General features: G+C 41.0%; 1 protein-coding gene across 1 annotated transcript in view; it reads left to right on the forward strand.

Annotated features, from left to right (window-relative positions):
- Window positions 1-10,082: 10,082 nt before the first annotated feature.
- Window positions 10,083-23,052, forward strand: part of LOC128695097 (phospholipid-transporting ATPase VD) — a gene marked incomplete at its 3' end in the record, with an annotated part of 40,826 nt that continues 27,856 nt past the window's right edge. Inside the window, 1 exon segment of the mRNA XM_053785502.2 lies at window positions 10,083-10,223.

The following is a 23,052-nucleotide window of genomic DNA, read 5'->3' on the forward strand; positions in this document are numbered from 1 at the left end:
GCTGGCACCTCTCCCAAGACTGCCGTCCATCACAAATAAAATGCAGTCCACCCAGGTTGAATAGAATTGGGTTAATTTGAGTAGTTAGTATGTAACTAGTGACCGCTTATAAGTACATGGCGCAAACTGTTAAGGTAGCAAATATAGTTATCCTAGCCTGTGATACAACCATTTGCCAATTTAACAAAACTGTAATACGGAGGCATGTGGATATTGTACACAACTATACACTACACCCTATACCATCCAGCGTTTACACCTACTTGTACTTGTTTCTTATATATAGACAAAAAAAAAACTTGATAAGCACAGTAACTGTTGAAGGTTCAGTTGTAGAAGCCTCACTCGCGTTGAAATTGTTATAGAAAGGTTACAATGGATTGTTGAGATTGAGGATCTATACCTTTAGTATTGACCAGTCCCTAAAGCGGTGACTTCAAGTTACTCTCGTACTTACTGACACCCAGAATTAAGGTTTATTCTTCGTTACTCGTGTCGTGACAAGTGGCTTCAAATCAGTCTGAATTTGTTGATTTCTGTAGAAAAGTTTTATGCAATGTATTTCAATTCAGAATTGTATATTGGACCAGGAGGGAAATTTTTAATTTAGTGCATAGCGTATTTTATGACGACGAATGTATTTTTTCATACATTTTAGCACATTCTAATGGTAGGAGGTTAAAAAAAACTAGCAGCAAGTCAATACCCCCCCCCCCCCCCACACACACACAAAATTCGAGCAAGGTTGGTCCCGAGAGGTTACCCTCCAGCCGGAGGGCCCAAGAAAGAAGACAGAAGAAAGATGAACGACACCCCCAACGGGGGCCACAGCCGGGTCACCATATGGAGAAGACCCGGGCCGGAAGTACCGGCAAACCTCTAATGAATGAATGAATGAATGAATGAATGAATGAATGAATGGTTGGTCCCGACTATCTACACTATTCTGTAGTCTGCATGTTAGGATGTAAATTTAACCACCGTGATTGTGCCTTAATCTGAGGTGTTGCTTACCCACATTGCATGTGACGAGTAACACCGACGATAGATATATACAGTAACTAGAATATTTTTTATTGATAGAATGTCCTAGTTACCGCGTGTCTTTTACCCGCTGGTGTCTATGGGTGAGGCTTCTCGAGACACTCCTGCCCTACCTCTAGGCAAGAACGGTCTCCTGTTTATATTTGTTAAAACCTTTAGGTAGAGGGTTGATTAAAAAAAAAAGGGGGGGAATTTTGTGAATCAAATTTTAGGATTTAGATATTAAAATTGTGGTATATTAAAACATCCTCAATAATTTTATTTATCACATTCCATTGTTTTATTTGGTGTGGGGGCTATTGTACACATTTTTTTTAGTTTACACTCAGACTGAAGACAAAATTTATTAAAGAATTAAAGATTTCTTAACAGAGTACTCTTGAATCTTAATTTATTGTTCCATAGGGCAAAATAATTATAAATAAACCTTTATTTCATTCCTTGGTAAGCACACGTTGAAGAACTGAGACACTAATGCAACATATGGGAATCTTTATTGAAAAAACGTTTCGCCATACAGTGGCTTCATTAATCTTATACAAAGCAGGAAGGTATAAGGAGAGGAGGAGTTTGAGGTAATCAGTCCCTCAGGCTGGAGTCGATGTATTCAGTCCATCAGTCTTGTAGAAAGTACAGCATAGGGCCGTAGCAGTGGCTTATATACCGTGTCAGGTGAGGCGAAGCAGGAGGCGGGGTCATAGTGGAACCATCCGCTAGTCTAAATAGGTCTTCGTCCGAAGATTGGACTCTCTCTCTCTCTCTCTCCTTCCTCTTCATATCCTACATTCTCTTTTATCCTCTTCCCTTGTCACTCCCCTTCTTCCCATCCTTCAATATATCCTCTTCTGCCACCCTCGTTTATAATCATTCCTGCCCCTCCTCCCTTCTCTCCCTCTTCCTTACTTGCCCGTCTCGGTATCGTATTCTTGAGTCGCCACCATCACTGTGTAACAATCACAGTAGGAAAGTGGCTGCACTTTCATCATCACCCGGGCATTACCTCAAATATTCTTTAATGAAAGCTCCTATAAAACAGTGTTGAAAAGTCTTGGCAATTCCTCTTCAAGGAACAAGAGTGTCACACTAAAAGAAATTGAAAGAAGAGTGTGAGGATAAAAAACATGAAGCCCTTGGGTAATCTAGGCAAACTGATTAAAAAAAATGATAAACAGGAGGACTTAAGAGGAGGGGAAACAAGAGGCAGAAGAAAATTAAAGAAAGAGAAGCAAGCATGAAGATGAAAAGCATCAGTGGGAAGGAAAAGGAGGAGCGTTGGTAGTGGTGCTACTTGTTGATGTGCTTTCTTGATCAAATGTGTGGCTGAGTGTTGTTCCTTCCTGGCACTACCTGTCCCACCTGAGTTGTGCTGGAGAACTTTCCTGGCACTACGCAAGATGGTCATGGCTAATGATTGATCACTCGTGTATCTGAAATTCAGTCTCTCTCTCTCTCTCTCTCTCTGGCTCGCTCTCCGTGTATGATTGTATGCCTGCTTATCTGTTAGGAGTGTGTGAAAGTGATAAGGACAATATTGATTATTGATGTATGGTAATGTGTAGTGACATGGGAGGTAAGGGAAACGTGTGTGTTACATTCTGAGGTGTACACTATCAGATAACTTAGTGTTCATTGTTCTAGTGATGGTCATTCTCAGGTCTTTCTCTTTCATGTATTCGTGTACACTCCTCCAAACTATACTCTTCCTCCCCAGTCATTCTATATCAAATCTGAATGGCCTTACAATTATTGGGGTTAAACTCAAGTAGCCACATGCTCAGTCACCTGCAGCGTGTTGTAAATCCTCGTCTAATCTTTCACAGTAGGTAACCGTTCTTGTTCGTATTACATCTACATCGTTCTCACGCATTCACACAAGCGCGTGTGCACACTACTCTTTGGTGAACCATTTACGTAAATCAGAAAGAGTGGTTCTAGCACTGATCCTTGGGGCATCCTAATTATCAAACTCACCCATCCTGTTAGTCTGTATTTAACATTGTCTTTTTTTGCACTTTTTCTAACTCTTTTAAACACGTTAACTCTCACTCCACCTGATCTATGTATATCTTTGGTAGGAGACAATCAGATGCTTTCTTGCTGTTCAATAACAGACATTACGTTCATCTGTCTTTTGTTTTATTTCTACCATCTTCTCCTGTAACTTCAGTATGTTTGTAAGACGGGACTTTTCCTTCCTGTATAATAATACTTGTTTTCTCTGACGTCTTCCCAAGTGTTCAAACACACACACTTCACAGTTCTCTTCTCCAGAAGTTGGTACCTCAAAGGGATGCTGACCTGTAGTTCAGTGCGTGTGCTCAGGGCTGTGCCTGCAGGAGTACAGCTCTTGGCCTCACCACTTGACCTTCAATCGACGGGTTTAGTTCCAAGATTGAGTCAGTCGTATCTTCTTTTGAATCTGTAGGTCATTTTTTTGGTTGTAATTCCCCATTTATGGTTATGTAAACGAAGCTACACTTGCGGTGTACCACTGTCTTCTCTTTTTTTATTACGATATTGTGTAAGCTTTGCGATAATTATCACTCGCACACCCTTTTCCGCAGCCTATTTTGTTATAAACTTTTTTTTATCTCGAAGGAAGTATTTTCTGGATTTTTTCTTTAGCTGCTTCCAGTATGTTCAGATTCTCAGGTCAGAAGGCAATGAGGGTAGTTTCACAGTATATTTGAATGCATATTGGAATTAAGGAAAGTTCAAGAATTGGATTCCGTTCAAATTTATTTATTTATTATTATTATTATTCAATGAGACGGCTAGCGTGTGTGGGTTCATTCAGTAGAGATAATCTGCTTTACTGTTGTGTAAGAGTCATTCACAGCATCAGTCTTAGATGTGTTGGTATCATGGACTTGGTGTGGGGGGGGGGAGAGTAATGAGATGGCAGCCGCTCGAATCAACTCTGTATTAACAAGCTTTTACTCGCAGGGAATTTTATGAGCAATACAAGGAAATACTTTAAAAAGTGGTAAAAGAACAACACATTGAAGAAGACAGGTGTGGAAGCGAGAACCTGATCTCTCACTGGAACTGCTCACTTGTAGACGAGGTGGTCGATGGGAGTATTTTGTTAGTCAGGAGAAGTGGGAAAGTTCCTGCTGACGCAGCTCTTAGTCATGTGATGACCCACCCAGTCCAACTTTTGGTCAGTCGACCGAGGCCTTCCGCCGGCTTGCCGATCCACATAATCCGCTGGCTTACCTGTCCACATGATCCACTGGCTTAATGGTGTAAGTACATGTTGGGGATGGGACACTAATGTCTGGTTATTTAATAGAAAGGAGTCCTGTACTTATATACAATACTAGGTATGTAGTAAATAACCAGACGTCGGTATAAGGTCCTATCTTCAACCTACAGTCATTTACACCCACACATCTTATGATAATTATTTTTGTACTATGTGGATCACGTGGACTGGCGAGCCACGGATCACGTGGACTGGCGGGCCACGAATCACGTGGATTGGCGGGCCGGCAGATCACGTGGACTGGCGAGCCGGAGGATCACGTGGACTGGCGAGCCGGAGGATCACGTGGACTGGCGAGCCGGAGGATCACGTGGACTGGCGAGCCGGCAGATCACGTGGACTGGCGAGCCACGGATCACGTGGACTGGCGGGCCGGCAGATCACGTGGACCGGAGAGCCGGAGGATCACGTGGACTGGCGGGCTGGCAGATCACGTGGACTGGCGAGCCGGAGGATCACGTGGACTGGCGGGCCGGCAGATCACGTGGACTGGCGAGCCGGAGGATCACGTGGACTGGCGAGCCGGAGGATCACGTGGACTGGCGAGCCGGCAGATCACGTGGACTGGCGAGCCGGAGGATCACGTGGACTGGCGGGCCGGCAGATCACGTGGACTGGCGAGCCGGAGGATCACGTGGACTGGCGGGCCGGCAGATCACGTGGACTGGCGAGCCGGAGGATCACGTGGACTGGCGGGCCACGGATCACGTGGACTGGCGGGCCGGCGGATCACGTGGACTGGCGAGCCGGAGGATCACGTGGACTGGCGGGCCGGCAGATCACGTGGACTGGCGGGCCGGCAGATCACGTGGACTGGCGAACCGGAGGATCACGTGGACTGGCGAACCGGCAGATCACGTGGACTGGCGGGCCGGCAGATCACGTGGACTGGCGGGCCGGCAGATCACGTGGACTGGCGAGCCGGCAGATCACGTGGACTGGAGATCCGGAGGATCACGTGGACTGGCGGGCCACGGATCACGTGGACTGGCGGGCCGGCAGATCACGTGGACTGGCGAACCGGAGGATCACGTGGACTGGCGAGCCGCCAGATCACGTGGACTGGCGAGCCACGGATCACGTGGACTGGCGGGCCGGCAGATCACGTGGACTGGCGGGCCGGCAGATCACGTGGACGGAACCGGAGGATCACGTGGACTGGCGTGCCGCCAGATCACGTGGCCTGGCGAGCCACGGATCACGTGGACTGGCGGGCCGGCAGATCACGTGGACTGGCGGGCCGGCAGATCACGTGGACTGGCGAACCGGAGGATCACGTGGACTGGCGAGCCGCCAGATCACGTGGACTGGCGAGCCACGGATCACGTGGACTGGCGGGCCACGGATCACGTGGACTGGCGGGCCGGCGGATCACGTGGACTGGCGAGCCGGAGGATCACGTGGACTGGCGGGCCGGCAGATCACGTGGACTGGCGAGCCGGAGGATCACGTGGACTGGCGGGCCGGCAGATCACGTGGACTGGTGGGCCGGCAGATCACGTGGACTGGCGAACCGGAGGATCACGTGGACTGGCGAGCCGGCAGATCACGTGGACTGGCGAGCCACGGATCACGTGGACTGGCGGGCCGGCAGATCACGTGGACTGGCGAACCGGAGGATCACGTGGACTGGCGGGCCGGCAGATCACGTGGACTGGCGAGCCGGAGGATCACGTGGACTGGCGGGCCACGGATCACGTGGACTGGCGGGCCACGGATCACGTGGACTGGCGGGCCACGGATCACGTGGACTGGCGGGCCGGATGATCACGTGGACTGGCGGGCCACGGATCACGTGGACTGGCGGGCCGGCAGATCACGTGGACTGGCGGGCCACAGATCACGTGGACTGGCGGGCCGGAGGATCACGTGGACTGGCGGGACGGATCACGTGGAGGATCACGTGGACTGGCGGGCCACAGATCACGTGGACTGGCGGGCCGGAGGATCACGTGGACTGGCGAGCCACAGATCACGTGGACTGGCGGGCCGGATGATCATGTATAAAAAGTAGAGGTGGTATTTCATTTTCGTCATTGGTAGTGTAGGGAGGTTCGTGGAGGCTGGTGAGGGCCTCGTGATGTGTAGCACATTAGACCTGCGCTCTCCTCACATACAACCTGAGCCTCCCATTCACCCAGGCGCTGTATGACCCCTCCGAGTTTAGTGCTCCCCAGAGAAATGTAATAATTTAACATTCTAATGTCGGAAGCAAAGAACAGTAACATTTTAGTCAATAATACAATTAATCACTTGTAAAGGTAAGCTTAGTATATAATGAACTGTAAAGGAGATAAACTTAGTATTTTATGAATTGTACATGAGATAAACTCAGTATTTTAAGAGTCGTAAAGGAGGTAAACTTGAAATTTGATATTCAGCGTTTTGAATGTTCTAGTGATTTTATTTTTTGTAGTTCTTGTTTGTAGTTAGGTGAGCCCAGCTGTGTTTATCGTATTCTTCCTATGTCTGGAAGTATTATTCCTTTCTTTTTAAGTATTCCTTCTTTGATTTTAAGTATTCTTTTGTTTTTATTTCCTTAACTTCACTAACTGTCCACTTAGGTACATAAACACTCTTGAAAAAATAAATTCTGTAATAAGGCTGAAGCATTGCTTGTAGCTCTGGTAGTACATGTGGGTCAGCGAGCCACTAGCAGTAACTGCTTGGTTGACCAGTCAAGCATCAGACAAGCCTGGCCCAAGGTCGAGCTCTGGGAGTAGAAAAACTCTGGGAACTCATCGAAGGTATATCAGGGTCAGTCACTTGACGTACTCTAGTCAGCGGAGACAGCTTGTACTCAGGTCATATACAGGGGCGGTCAAATTCTTCGACAAGAAGAGCCACATTTAATACTTTTCATACATTTTTGAATGTTCAAGAGCCACAGAAAATATTTTAAAATTGTATTTAAAAAAAAAAAAATACAACTATATAGTAGTCTTACTCACCTGAGGAGAATGTTTAATTTCTGCTCGTTGAAGATTTTGACTCTTCATTTTTGCAGTTAATATCTTAAAATGTGGCTGGTAGGATGTCAAAGCTGTTATAAGAAGTTCACTGAGGTGGGTGTTAGTGAGGATAGCACGATGTTTTGATTTGATCAATTTCATTATGGAGAAGAGAGCTTCACAATAGTAAGTTGTCCCGAAAACATAGTAGTCGGAAGCCATCTTTCTGTAGATTGGGAAACTTTGGTTCTGGGATTTGTTTCTAAAAGTCAGAGATGAGCTTTTATGTAGTAGCTTCAAACGCACATCTCTTGCAGCTCAACATCCGAGGCAAAAGGTGCAACAACAAGACGTCCATCGTTGATGACATCAGTCACTAAAGGAGTCGCAAGAAATTCAAAACATGGCATTAACTTTTTTTAGTTTCTCAAACCTGTTTTTAAAATCATTATAAAGTATTTCTAGGTTTCCTTCGTATTGTTTCATTTTACTGTCTTTAATTTCAACATCAGGAAAACCAGTTATTCTTAATTTAAGGTTGGGAAAGTGGTCAAATTTCTCTGTTGCCAGATCTCTCTGATAAAGCTTTATTTTATTCTGAAAACTGATTGGGAAGTTGTGTAATAGTGTTGTTTCTTCCAGGTTTAAATATTGGAGGTGTTACGTTACACCTGTGAATAACATCCACTCCTGTACCCCTTCGTCATCTTCTAGTTGTGGGTATTTCTTTTTCTTTCATGAAAGCAATGATTGGTTCAAAAAGAGCAACAAACTTGTTCAGAAGATTGGTAGTTGATATCCATCTTGCAGTACAATAGAAGGTCACGTAGCTTTTCTTCAAGCTCCGGCTCTTCAATAAAATTTCAAAATTCACGACCTTTTTTTTTTTTTTTTTTTTCACATGTCCGAATAAAATTTACAATTTCTAAAGCGCAGTTTATGGCGCTGTTGAACTTGAAGTGTTTACTACTAAATGTTCAAGGTGGATGATACAGTGGATAAAGAGACATTCAGGATAGTTGAGATCATGTGTTAATTGGCCAACTAGGCCAGTATTTTGACCTACCATAGCTGGTGCTCCGTCTGTTGCAATGATAATAAGTTGATGCAATGGTAGTCGAGCATTTAATAAAGCTTTGTTAAGTGCATTTTTTAAGTCTGCACCTTTTGTAAGCTTATCAGGCCTAAGAATTCTTTTACCTTTCCATCGTTTGTATCATAGCGACCAAATATAGCTAGGTGAGGTATATCTTGAATGTCTGTACATTCAAGATATCCCTCAGCTAGCTATATTTGGTAAGCTGAAAACAACGCAGCTTTTCAGATCACTCTGCAGTGAACATACTATTGTAGAACTAATTTCAGAAGTGCGTCTCTCAGTAGTGCGGCGGGAGGCACGAATTGTTCTGTTGACTGTAAGTTTTGAGTTGTCCGGAGCCAAAACTGCAATCACATCACTAATATTATTTTTTACAAATTCTCCATGAGTGTAAGATAGTTTACTTCGAGCAGTATTCCAAGCTGTAACAAAACTAGCTTCAGTAGCCAAATCACTTATAGGTAAAATACGCTGTTTTGTTGAGTTACTAAGTTAGATTTCAAAGTTTTATCTTATTTTTCGCACTTTTAATTCAGGAGGAAATTCAGATGCAAATATTTTAGGGTTATTTTCATGGTGACACTTTAAATTGCTGGCTTTAAGGTGGCTGATGGTTGTATTCATACAACAATGTGACATACAATTTCTCACACCTGCCTTTATTTCACTACATTCTCGCATTCAAAGAATGTGATTCATTGGATCCGGGCAGCTAAAACCTGGGCGGAAAAACCTTAAACGCAAAACTTTATTAAATCAGTCTCACTGAGAAGTCTGCGTCTCTCTCTCTCTCTCTGTCTCTCTCTCTCTCTCTCTCTGTCTCTGTCTCTCTCTCTGTCTCTCTCTGTCTCTCTCTCTCTCTGTCTCTCTCTCTCTCTCTCTCTCTCTCTCTCTCTCTCTCTCTCTCTCTCTCTCTCTCTCTCTCTCTCTCTATCTCTCTCTCTCTCTCTCTCTCTCTCTCTCTCTCTCTCTCTCTCTCTCTCTTTCTTTCTCTCTCTGGGTGTCAGGCTCTGTGACTAGTGCTTACATATGTGGGAAAACATCAGGTGTTCTATTCCACTAGATACACTTGTACATTTTCGGGCTCGCCTGTTGCGTTGGGGAGGAATAGAGGTGTACAGGTACACACCTAGTAGTGATGGGGGAGGGATGGAGAGGTGTACAGGTACACACCTAGTAGTGATGGGGGAGGGATGGAGAGTACACACCTGAGATAGTGGAGTTGCATAGGGGGTAGTGGGGATGGGGGAGGGATGGAGATGTGTAGTAACCTAGTAGTGATGGGATGGAGATTACAAATAAGCTGATGGGGAGGGATGATGTAGGAAACCTAGAGTGATGGGGAGGGATGGAGATGTGTACAGGTACAAGCCTAGTAGTGGGGAGGGGGTCGAACTTGTGGTTCTGTCATTACTTAAGGTACAAAAGACAAGCGTATGCTAAATGTAATGTATGTAAAATTAGTTGTGATGAAATCTGCAGTTGTATACTAAATACATACCAGTTACCATAGTTCTCAGAGAGAGCGAGAGCGAGAGAGAGAGAGAGAGAGAGAGAGAGAGAGAGAGAGAGAGAGAGAGAGAGAGAGAGAGAGAGAGAGAGAGAGAGAGGGGGGGGGGGAAGGTTTCTGAGGTAAAGAGCAGCAAGTTTTAAAGTCGTGGAAGGTGTGTGATAAGTGGGGTGACGTCATTACCTCTTCCCCCCTCTCACCTGGCAAGTGACGTTATTGCCCATCTCACCTGTTGGGGACTTTCCTCAAGGGGGTAGAGTTGGTGTTTGGGGAGGGGATGTTATAGTGTTTGCTGTGTGTTGTGTTATGGCGTGTTTACATAACACTTAAGCTGGTGTGTGACCCATTGAGGTAAGTGTGGTCTGTTTAGAGTGGCGTTGCTGCTGCTGCTGCTGCTAGTTTTGTGACTACTGCTCTTGCTTTTGCTACTGCTGCTTTCTTGAACTGTTGTTACTACAGCTACTGCATATGGATGATTGAATTACTGTCCTCTACAACGTTAGAGACTTCTGTAGCCCTCTGCACTGTTGGAGGCTTCTGATGCAGCCTCCTGCAGTGTTGGAGGCTTCTGATGCAGTCCTCTGCAGTGTTGGAAGCTTCTGGTGCAGTCCTCTGCAGTGTTGGAGGCTTCTGATGCAGCCTCCTGCAGTGTTGGAGGCTTCTGATGCAGTCCTCTGCACTGTTGGAGGCTTCTGATGCAACCTCCTGCAGTGTTGGAGGCTTCTGATGCAGTCCTCTGCAGTGTTGGAAGCTTCTGGTGCAGCCCCCTGCAGTGTTGGAGGCTTCTGATGCAGCCCCCTGCAGTGTTGGAGGCTTCTGATGCAGTCCTCTGCAGTGTTGGAAGCTTCTGGTGCAGTCCTCTGCAGTGTTGGAGGCTTCTGATGCAGCCCTCTGCAGTGTTGGAGGCTTCTGATGCAGCCCTCTGCAGTGTTGGAGGCTTCTGATGCAGTCCTCTGCAGTGTAGGAGGCTTCTGATGCAGTCCTCTGCAGTGTAGGAGGCTTCTGATGCAGTCCTCTGCAGTGTTGGAGGCTTCTGATGCAGTCCTCTGCAGTGTTGGAGGCTTCTGATGCAGTCCTCTGCAGTGTAGGAGGCTTCTGATGCAGTCCTCTGCAGTGTTGGAGGCTTCTGATGCAGTCATCTGCAGTGTTAGAGGCTTCTGATGCAGTCCTCTTCAGTGTTGGATGCTTCTGATGCAGCCCTCTGCAGTATTAGAGGCTTCTGATGCAATCCTCTGCAGTGTTAGAGGCTTCTGATGCAGTCCTCTGCAGTGTTGGAGGCTTCTGATGCAGTCCTCTGCAGTGTTGGAGGCTTCTGATGCAGTCCTCTGCAGTGTTAGAGGCTTCTGATGCAGTCCTCTGCAGTGTTAGAGGCTTCTGATGCAGTCCTCTGCAGCATTAGAGGCTTCTGATGCAGTCCTCTGCAGCATTAGAGGCTTCTGATGCAGTCCTCTGCAGTGTTAGAGGTTGCTACTGCTTCTTTCTGTATGAAGCATCATAGATTTGTTATCATATCTTGATATGATAGTTGTACTCAGAATTGTGTAGCGGGGGTCGAGACTCTCCTCTTAGCTCCACTTCTTAACCTCAGAAATTGCTCAGCGTATACTGGTTCCTGCAATCCTGTGCCCTGTGGTGTAATAATTAATCACAGGTCTTTCGACTTTATCTGCTTCACCCTCTCCGATTTGCATTACCTTACACTTGTCTAGTTAAACTCCAGGAACCACCTGTTTGACGACTCCTCTTGTCTAAATTTTCTTGTAACCTGTCTCCGTCATCTAGTGCCCTCATGTTATCAGCAAACAACGATACATAGGATATGATCTCTGGCAGATCATTTACCTGTTTCAAGAAAAGTGAGATGCCCGTAATACAGATCTCTGGGGATAGCACACTGCTAACTCGAGCCCATTCTGATGTTTCGTCTCTTAGCGTCATGCTTCTATCCGTTAGATACTCATTCAATTGCATTCCTGCCTGCGCTTGCAACTGTAGACCATTCTCCGTGTGGCACTATATCAAATGCCTTTCTGCAGTTCAAGAAAATGCAGTCAATCAGTCCTTGTCATAGATTTCCTGCATAAAGACTTCAAAAACCGACTGTTTTATGGCCAGCTTTATATATATATATATATATATATATATATATATATATATATATATATATATATATATATATATATATATATATGTCGTGCCGAATAGGCAGAACTTGCGATTTTGGCTTAAATAGCAACGCTCATCTTGCCATATAAGACGAGTGAAAATTTGTGTATGCAATAATTTCGCCAAAATCATTCTGAACCTAACGAAAAAAATATATTTCACTGTGTTTGTTTAGTATTAAATTACTGTAAACGTATCTAAAATATATTTAGTTGTGTTAGGCTAAAATAAATTGTTCTTGTTATAATAAGGTTAGGTAAGTTTTCTAAGATTCTTTTGGTGCAAAATTATAAATGTTTAAATTATCATTAATGAAAAAATATATCTTTAAACGTAGAGAAAATTTTAGAAAGGACTTAATTTTAAATGAGTTCTTGCTAATTGACCAGTTTTACATATTCGGCACGACACATATATATATATATATATATATATATATATATATATATATAGATATATATATATATATATATATATATATATATATATATATATATATATATATATATATATAATATATATATATATATAATTATATTATAATAGGTAGTAGGTTGGTAGACAGCAACCACTCAGGGAGGTACTACCGTCCTACCAAGTGAGTGTAAAGAGGAAGCCCATATTTTGTTTTACATGATGGTAGGATTGCTGGTGTCTTTTTTCTGTCTCATAAACATGCAAGATTTCAGGTACATTTTGCTACTTCTACTTACACTTAGATCACACTACACATACATATACATGTTTGTGTATACACACTCATCTGAGTTTTCTTTGATTTTATCTTGATAGTTCTTATTCTTATTACTTTTCCTTTTATATCCATGGGGAAGTGGAATAAGAATCTTTCCTCCGTAAGCCATGCGTGTTGTAAAAGTCAACTAAAATGCCCGGAACAATGGGCTAGTAACCCCTTTTCTTTTTAGCTTACTAAAAAGAAAAAAGAAAGCCGTCAAAGTGGGATGTTTGAAAGTACGTGGATGTTGTGTGAATGATAAGAAAGAGATGATTGTGGATGTTATGAATGAAAAGCTGGATGTCCTGGCTTTAAGTGAGACAGGGCTGAAGGGGATAGGAGAGTTTCAGTGGGGAGAAATAAATGGGATTAGGTAAGGGGTTTCAAATAGAGTTAGAGCTAAAGAAGGAGTAGCAATAATGTTGAAGGATAAGTTATGGCAGGAAAAGAGGGAATATAAATGCATAAATTCAAGGATTATGTGGAGTAAAATAAGGTTGGATGTGAAAAGTGGGTTAAAGTAAGTGTTTATGCACCTGGAGAAAAGAGAAGTGTATAGGAGGGAGAGAGAGATTTTGATATATATATATATATATATATATATATATATATATATATATATAATATATATATATATATATATATATATATATATATATATATATATATATATATTTTTTTTTTTTTTTCAACAAGTCGGCCGTCTCCCACCGAGGCAGGGTGACCCAAAAAAGAAAGAAAATCCCCAAAAAGAAAATACTTTCATCATCATTCAACACTTTCACCACACTCACACATTATCACTGCTTTTGCAGAGGTGCTCAGAATACAACAGTTTAGAAGCATATACGTATAAAGATACACAACATATCCCTCCAAACTGCCAATATCCCAAACCCCTCCTTTAAAGTGCAGGCATTGTACTTCCCATTTCCAGGACTCAAGTCCGACTATATGAAAATAACCGGTTTCCCTGAATCCCTTCACTAAATATTACCCTGCTCACACTCCAACAGATCGTCAGGTCCCAAGTATCATTCGTCTCCATTCACTCCTATCTAACACGCTCATGCACGCTTGCTGGAAGTCCAAGCCCCTCGCCCACAAAACCTCCTTTACCCCCTCTTTCCAACCCTTTCGAGGACGACCCCTACCCCTCCTTCCTTCCCCTATAGATTTATATGCTTTCCATGTCATTCTACTTTGATCCATTCTCTCTAAATGACCAAACCACCTCAACAACCCCTCTTCTGCCCTCTGACTAATGCTTTTATTAACTCCACACCTTCTCCTAATTTCCACACTCCGAATTTTCTGCATAATATTTACACCACACATTGCCCTTAGACAGGACATCTCCACTGCCTCCAACCGTCTCCTCGCTGCTGCATTTACCACCCAAGCTTCACATCCATATAAGAGTGTTGGTACTACTATACTTTCATACATTCCCTTCTTTGCCTCCATAGATAACGTTTTTTGACTCCACATATACCTCAACGCACCACTCACCTTTTTTCCCTCATCAATTCTATGATTAACCTCATCCTTCATAAATCCATCCGCCGACACGTCAACTCCCAAGTATCTGAAAACATTCACTTCTTCCATACTCCTCCTCCCCAATTTGATATCCAATTTTTCTTTATCTAAATCATTTGATACCCTCATCACCTTACTCTTTTCTATGTTCACTTTCAACTTTCTACCTTTACACACATTCTCAAACTCATCCACTAACCTTTGCAATTTTTCTTTAGAATCTCCCATAAGCACAGTATCATCAGCAAAAAGTAACTGTGTCAATTCCCATTTTGAATTTGATTCCCCATAATTTAATCCCACCCCTCTCCCGAACACCCTAGCATTTACTTCTTTTACAACCCCATCTATAAATATATTAAACAACCATGGTGACATTACACATCCCTGTCTAAGACCTACTTTTACCGGGAAGTATTCTCCCTCTCTTCTACACACCCTAACCTGAGCCTCACTATCCTCATAAAAGCTCTTTACAGCATTTAGTAACTTACCACCTATTCCATATACTTGCAACATCTGCCACATTGCTCCTCTATCCACTCTATCATATGCCTTTTCTAAATCCATAAATGCAATAAAAACTTCCCTACCTTTATCTAAATACTGTTCACATATATGCTTCAATGTAAACACTTGATCTACACATCCCCTACCCACTCTGAAGCCTCCTTGCTCATCCGCAATCCTACATTCTGTCTTACCTCTAATTCTTTCAATTATAACCCTACCGTATACTTTTCCTGGTATACTCAGTAAACTTATTCCTCTATAATTTTTACAATCTCTTTTGTCCCCTTTCCCTTTATATAAAGGGACTATACATGCTCTCCGCCAATCCCTAGGTACCTTCCCCTCTTTCATACATTTATTAAACAAAAGTACCAACCACTCCAACACTATATCCCCCCCTGCTTTTAACATTTCTGTCATGATCCCATCAGTTCCAGCTGCTTTACCCCCTTTCATTCTACGTAATGCCTCACGTACCTCCACCACACTTACATTCTGCTCTTCTTCACTCCTAAAAGATGGTATACCTCCCTGGCCAGTGCATGAAATTACCGCCTCCCTTTCTTCCTCAACATTTAAAAGTTCCTCAAAATATTCTCGCCATCTACCTAATACCTCCCTCTCCCCATCTACTAACTCCCCTACTCTGTTTTTAACTGACAAATCCATACTTTCCCTAGGCTTTCTTAACTTGTTTAACTCACTCCAAAATTTTTTCTTATTTTCATTAAAATTTCTTGACAGTGCCTCTCCCACTCTTTCATCTGCTCTCCTTTTGCACTCTCTCACCACTCTCTTCACCTTTCTTTTACTCTCCATATACTCTGCTCTTCTTATAACACTTCTGCTTTGTAAAAACCTCTCGTAAGCTACCTTTTTCTCTTTTATCACACCCTTTACTTCATCATTCCACCAATCACTCCTCTTTCCTCCTGCCCCCACCCTCCTATAACCACAAACTTCTGCCCCACATTCTAATACTGCATTTTTAAAACTATTCCAACCCTCTTCAACCCCCCCACTACTCATCTTTGCACTAGCCCACCTTTCTGCCAATAGTCGCTTATATCTCGCCCGAACTTCCTCCTCCCTTAGTTTATACACTTTCACCTCCCTCTTACTTGTTGTTGCCACCTTCCTCTTTTCCCATCTACCTCTTACTCTAACTGTAGCTACAACTAAATAATGATCCGATATATCAGTTGCCCCTCTATAAACATGTACATCCTGGAGCCTACCCATCAACCTTTTATCCACCAATACATAATCTAACAAACTACTTTCATTACGTGCTACATCATACCTTGTATATTTATTTATCCTCTTTTTCATAAAATATGTATTACTTATTACCAAATTTCTTTCTACACATAGCTCAATTAAAGGCTCCCCATTTACATTTACCCCTGGCACCCCAAATTTACCTACTACTCCCTCCATAACATTTTTACCCACTTTAGCATTGAAATCCCCAACCACCATTACTCTCACACTTGATTCAAAACTCCCCACGCATTCACTCAACATTTCCCAGAATCTCTCTCTCTCCTCTACACTTCTCTCTTCTCCAGGTGCATACACGCTTACTATAACCCACTTTTCACATCCAATCTTTATTTTACTCCACATAATCCTTGAATTTATACATTTGTAGTCCCTCTTTTCCTGCCATAGCTTATCCTTCAACATTATTGCTACTCCTTCTTTAGCTCTAACTCTATTTGAAACCCCTGACCTAATCCCATTTATTCCTCTCCATTGAAACTCTCCCACCCCCTTCATATATATATATATATATATATATATATATATATATATATATATATATATATATATATATATATATACCATAAATTAAGGAAAGATCCTAGAGTTCACATTGCGAAAGCAGGCAAAGCAAATGTGATCGTAATTATGGACAAGGTAGATTATAGGGGAAAATAACATATTATTAGAAGTTGGGGGAACTGATGTACCCCTTAAGCTCCATTTCTTAGGTTCTTCATTTTTAGCGAACACTGGGGCAGTGGCCCAGGGGCGGCGACCCCCGGAATCTTCAAGTATGTAGAATATTAAAACTAATACTATACAGAAATTGTAGCTTTTCAGTGACTTTTTCTGCCAGTGAAGTAGCAGGGTTGTGGGTCGTACGTTGGACTACTTGCGGCCAGCAGTAACAGTCTGGTTGATCAGACCCTGATCGACCGGGAAGCCTGGTCAAGGACTGAGCCGCGGGAGCATTGACCCCTAGAACACGCTCCAGATGGAGAGGTTTTGAGGTGTGTCCAAATAATGTATGTACTCCATTGTGAATTTTAGTGTGCGAGAAGAGGAACGTAGGGAAGACTGTGGACGACAGTACCAGGAATCTGAGTGATGGGATGTAAGACCCTCGCTGTCTGCGCCCTCACAGCATGTACGGCAAAGTATTGCTTTAGGACACCAATTAGCGCCAACCTCCCTCCCGTCATATTATAACAACCTGTTCCAATACCTGTATCTGGCCCGGTTTTTATTGTGTGGGGAATTAGTTGTGGTAGTTACAATACTGTAACCGCACCGAACTTGAGTTAGTATAACGAGATTAGTCATAGATGACTCCTCCTCTTATTATTCCAGCCCCCCATCTGAGAATTACACGTTGGCGCCCTACAGTACCATACATTTCCCAGCCTGAAATAAACCCGATAAACTCAGCACGTTGTATCAGTTAACATGTGATAATACAGCAGCAGGTGTCACGCCTCGCCAGGATTGTACAGCCAGGATTTGACCCACCGTCGCTGTCTGCTTGCTATCACAACGCCTTATCATAGTGAGGCTGGTAGTGAGAAGTAAGTTTAGGTAGTGGTACTTCATTGTATGGTGTGTTGGTGGTTGTTGTAGGAAGTGGTGATGGCTTAGATAGTGGTGTAGGATGGTGTGGTGGTGATCAATAAGGTTGGCCTCGACCTTGACCATGGGTGGGTGGGAGGCGTGGCAGCCAGGGCCGTCCACTGCATCAAGCCAGATCTGAGTCCTCTGGTGCAGGTCCCTCTGGCCTGCGGCTCTAACTTCCTCACCCCATGTTATCCTCACTCACATCACCCCGCATCTCTCATCCTTCCTCTCATTCTCAGCTCTGCCTCCACCCTTCTCTCGGCTCCAACCCTCTCCCCTCATACCATTCCTCACCTCATCCCTCTCCTCACTCTTCTCATCTTGCCCCCTTTCTCCTTTTTTAACCCATGTTTAGTGCGGGGGCGATTGTTGTGAAGTGTGGGAGAGGTTTCTGTCGATGCTGAAGATTCACCTTTGGCAATTTCATTGTTTACAAGGTGCCATTAAATAATGTAAATGTTACGTGACGAAGATGGTCACAGGACACAAAGCTCAACACTCGCCACAGAAGGTCTGAGTGGAAAGTGAGCACTCTTGTAAATATTGACTCGTTATTATGTACAACAGAATTAGCAGAGGACGGCCAGCCACTGTGCAGCTCGCTAGTCACAACCTGGCGAGTGTAAATATGTTGGCGGCTATGTAAAGGTCATATTATGTATCTTGTTTCCTGACATCGTTTTGTTTACTACATTAAGTAAAGTGAGTGTGGATGGCACACACCACTATCCTTGACCTGCGTTGGTGCAGGATGGTGGCCAGGATGGCACGCACCACTATCCTTGACCTTTGTGTATGCAAGAGGGTATGAAGAGCGCTGCAAGTGATGATCTAGTGACCCTCATAACAAGTGTTAGTGCTTGAGGTGTCCACCGCTTGACCCACACATTCCTGGTGTCCCCATCTCGGAGGTCCTGGCTTCACTCTACACCGATTTTATGGAGGCAGTTACACACTGTGATTGTCAGGTTAACGTGTGTACTCAAGTAATTGTGGTTGCAGGGGTCGTGACTCAGCTCGTGGCCCCGCCTCTTCACTGAGTGCTACTAGGTCCTCTCTCTCCCTGCTCCATGAACTTTATCATACCTCATCTTAAAGCTATGTATGGTTCCTGCCTCCACTACCACACTTGCTAGACTATTCCACTTCCTGAATACTCTATGACTGAAGAAATATTTCCTAACATCCCTTTGACTCATCTGGGTCTTCAACTTCCAAGTGTGACCCCTTGTTTCTGTGTCCCCTCTCCGGAACATCCTGTCTCTGTCCACCTTATCTATAACATGCAGTATTTTGTATGTCGTTATCATGTCTCCCCTAACCCTCCTGTCCTCCAGTGTCGTCAGGCCCATTTCCCTCAATCTTTCTTCGTAGGACATTCCCCTGAGCTCCGGAACTAGCCTTGTCGCAAACCTTTGCACTTTCTCTTAATTTCTTGACGGGCTTGACCCGGTGTAGGTTCCAAATAGGTGCTGCATACTCCAGTATGGGTCTAACGTACACGGTTTACAGTGTCTTGAACGATTCCTTACTAAGGTATCGGAACGCTGTTCTCAGGTTTGCCAGGCGCCCGTGTGTGTGTGTGTGTGTGTGTGTGTGTGTGTGTGTGTTTATTTCGTTAGTGATATTGTCATGCCTATCCTCTCTTTTAACATTAAACTTTTTAAAGCTCTTTATGGCCTCCAATCCTTTGTTAAATTGTTAGGCTTACTAAACTAGCTGCACCTGTTCTCGTTCTCTCCATTACCTTGTTATACCAGCTCAACCTTTTTATTTCCTACTGTCATCCTTACTTCTACCAATTTTTTATCTATATTTTCTCTCTATTATATCAGCTTTATATTGTTTTGTGCATTTGCTATATTGTAACTTTCATTACTTCAGTTTTACTTTTCAGAGTTAAATTTTCACCATTTAATTTTTTTTAATCAGTTCTTGCTTTATCTTACTTCGTTTCGTCGGGTGATCTTCCCTCAACTAGTATCTGGTGTAGAGAGACGACTTTGTTTTGATAGTCCTCTGCCCTGTTGTAAATAAAGGCCTATAAATGTTTTTCAATAATTTGTCTTTAATTATTGTGATTACTAACCTAGTTTTTTATAGGTTATGTGGTGCGCTCCACTTCTGGCCCTGTTTTGTTTCTCCGTATTTATTTTTTAATTCATGGAGTTGGCCTTCAGCTCCTGTCTCTAGCTAATGCTCACTACTCTCGCCCAAATAATTTTATATCTCAGACTCGACTGAACTTTTAATTTCTATCCATGTCACCTTACATGTTAAACCCTTTTGCCTGATCACTTTATTGAGATGCTTATGCGGTGTGATCATGTCCTCTTGGTTATTTATGGAGTGTTCTGAAAGTGTTTATCACATTTCTAAGGTGACCTTATGTTTGCCAGCTTGTACACGTCGCTCATGTTGTCATATTAGTGTGCCTCGGAGGACTCTCTTCCCTGGGATGTCGATTTTTAACCATTCTGAATTTCCTGGTGGTAAGGTTCCTCTGATATATTATACCTCAAGTTGTAGACCTGATCACTGCCGCCGTCATGTAGGAAAACTCCGGCGCCCCCTCCTTCCCTCCCTCCCCCCACCATCCTCCCTCATATATACTCGTTTGTCCCTGTAATGTATATACTGGCTTGACAAAACTCCCAATATACGAAATATTATCTTGATAAATGTCTCGTTGAGTTGCATATATATCAGTTTACTATTGTTAATGTAGAAGCTTTCATCCCTTACTCTCAGTAGTTTTGCGTTCATAAACACTGACGTTAAGAGTTGTACGTATTTTCCCCTGGTTATGACATTTATGACTTGCAATACACGGAAAAAGCAAAACCTGTATCCTAGCGGTGGACATGTACATCAAGGAAAGGAAGCAAAGAATTAGTCTTATCCCCCTGACCATGTCAATATAATATCACTTGATCGACATTCTTCCCGAGGACTATTATGTTTTCCAATTTTTATTACACGGCAAAAGTAAACTTTGACTTCCACTGTCTGTCTACTTTCTCAAAGTGTTCTTTGGTTTTGGTATCTTAGTCTTCATAAATAATTTTACATCTACAAGCATATAATGGTTATTTATTCCTCTTGGTAAGCTATGTAAATAAAAATATCGTGTCAGTCATGAACCTTGTTGACTGTTGGTGCCATTTATAAATGAAACTACTTCAAAAAAAAAATCTTTTGTTCCACGTTTATTATTTATCTTGCAGACTAGTCTTTCATACGTACTCTTATGAACAGTTTTAACATCCAGATAACTGTACTCGTATCAGTTTCTTTCCTATATTTCCTTGTATACGATATAACCTTAACACACTATGCAAAAATTTACTGATCTGCAGAGTAATTGTTTGACACTTCTTATTTTGCGTTTGTGTTACACGTGGAGGGTAAGTGTTGTTGAAGGTGTCTTGACAAGCCTCCCTGCAAATCCACCTTAGTGCCTCCTGCATTATGCATTCCCTTTCCTACCACCCACACTGCCACCCACAATGGCTCTGTTGCCGAAACATCTACCCCCATATGATTTGTTAATATATGTTCCATTAGCAGTTGTTTCTTATTTGCGTGTGGACAGTATGTGTACTCGCCTACATGTGGTTGCAGTCATAGCTCCTGGCATCATCTCTTAACTTGCTGCTTGCAAGATTCACTCCTTCCTAGCCCCGTGAGCAATATCGTGCCTGTTCTTGAAACTAAAAGATATAAGGAGCCTGCCTCCACTATTTCTCGTTAAGGTCATTCCCCTTCCAAATCACCCTGAGACTGAAGACATGCTTCTGATATCCCTATAGCTCATTTGTATAGGTTATTGATATGAGCCTCCGGTGATATGCTGGGCAATATAATAACCATTAGGTTTTTCTTAGTGACGTCCTCAGTCTCGTCAAGTGTTTTATATATATATATATATATATATATATATATATATATATATATATAATTATATATATATATATAATATTTATATATATATATATATATAATTATATATATATATAATATTTATATATATATTTATATATATAAATATATAAATATAAATATATAAATATATATATTTATATATATAAATATATAAATATAAATATATATATATATATATAAATATATACATAAATATATATATAAATATATAAATATATAAATATATATATAAATATATAATATATATATATATAAATATATAATATATATATAATATATATATCTATATATATATATATATATATTTTATATATATATATATATATATATATATATATATATATATATATATAATATAATATATATATATATATATATATATATATATATATATATATATATATAAATATATATATATATATATATATATATATATATATATATATATATATATATATATATAAATATATATATATATATATATATATATATATATATATATATATATATATATATATATATATATATATATATATATATATATATATATATATATATATATATATATATATATATATATATATATATATATATATATATATATATATATATATATATATATATATATATATATATATATATATATATATATATATATATATATATATATATATATATATATATATATATATATATATATATATATATATATATATATATATATATATATATATATATATATATATATATATATATATATATATATATATATATATATATATATATATATATATATATATATATATATATATATATATATATATATATATATATATATATATATATATATATATATATATATATATATATATATATATATATATATATATATATATATATATATATATATATATATATATATATATATATATATATATATATATGTCGTGCCGAATAGGCAGAACTTGCGATCTTGGCTTAAATAGCAACGCTCATCTTGCCATATAGGACAAGTGAAAATTTGTGTATGCAATAATTTCGCCAAAATCATTCTGAACCTAACGAAAAAAATATATTTCACTGTGTTTGTTTAGTATTAAATTATTGTAAACAAATCTAAAATATATTTAGTTGGGTTAGGCTAAAATAAATTGTTCTTGTTATAATAAGGTTAGGTAAGTTTTCTAAGATTCTTTTGGTGCAAAATTAAATTTTTTTTACATTAACATTAATGAAAAAAATATATCTTTAAACGTATAAGAGAAAATTTTAGAAAGGACTTAATTTTAAATGAGTTCTTGCTAATTGACCAGTTTTACATATTCGGTACGCACGATATATATATATATATATATATATATATATATATATATATATATATATATATATATATATATA

The sequence above is a fragment of the Cherax quadricarinatus genome, chromosome 35, assembly GCF_038502225.1.
Source record: "Cherax quadricarinatus isolate ZL_2023a chromosome 35, ASM3850222v1, whole genome shotgun sequence".
Classification (NCBI taxonomy): domain Eukaryota; kingdom Metazoa; phylum Arthropoda; class Malacostraca; order Decapoda; family Parastacidae; genus Cherax; species Cherax quadricarinatus.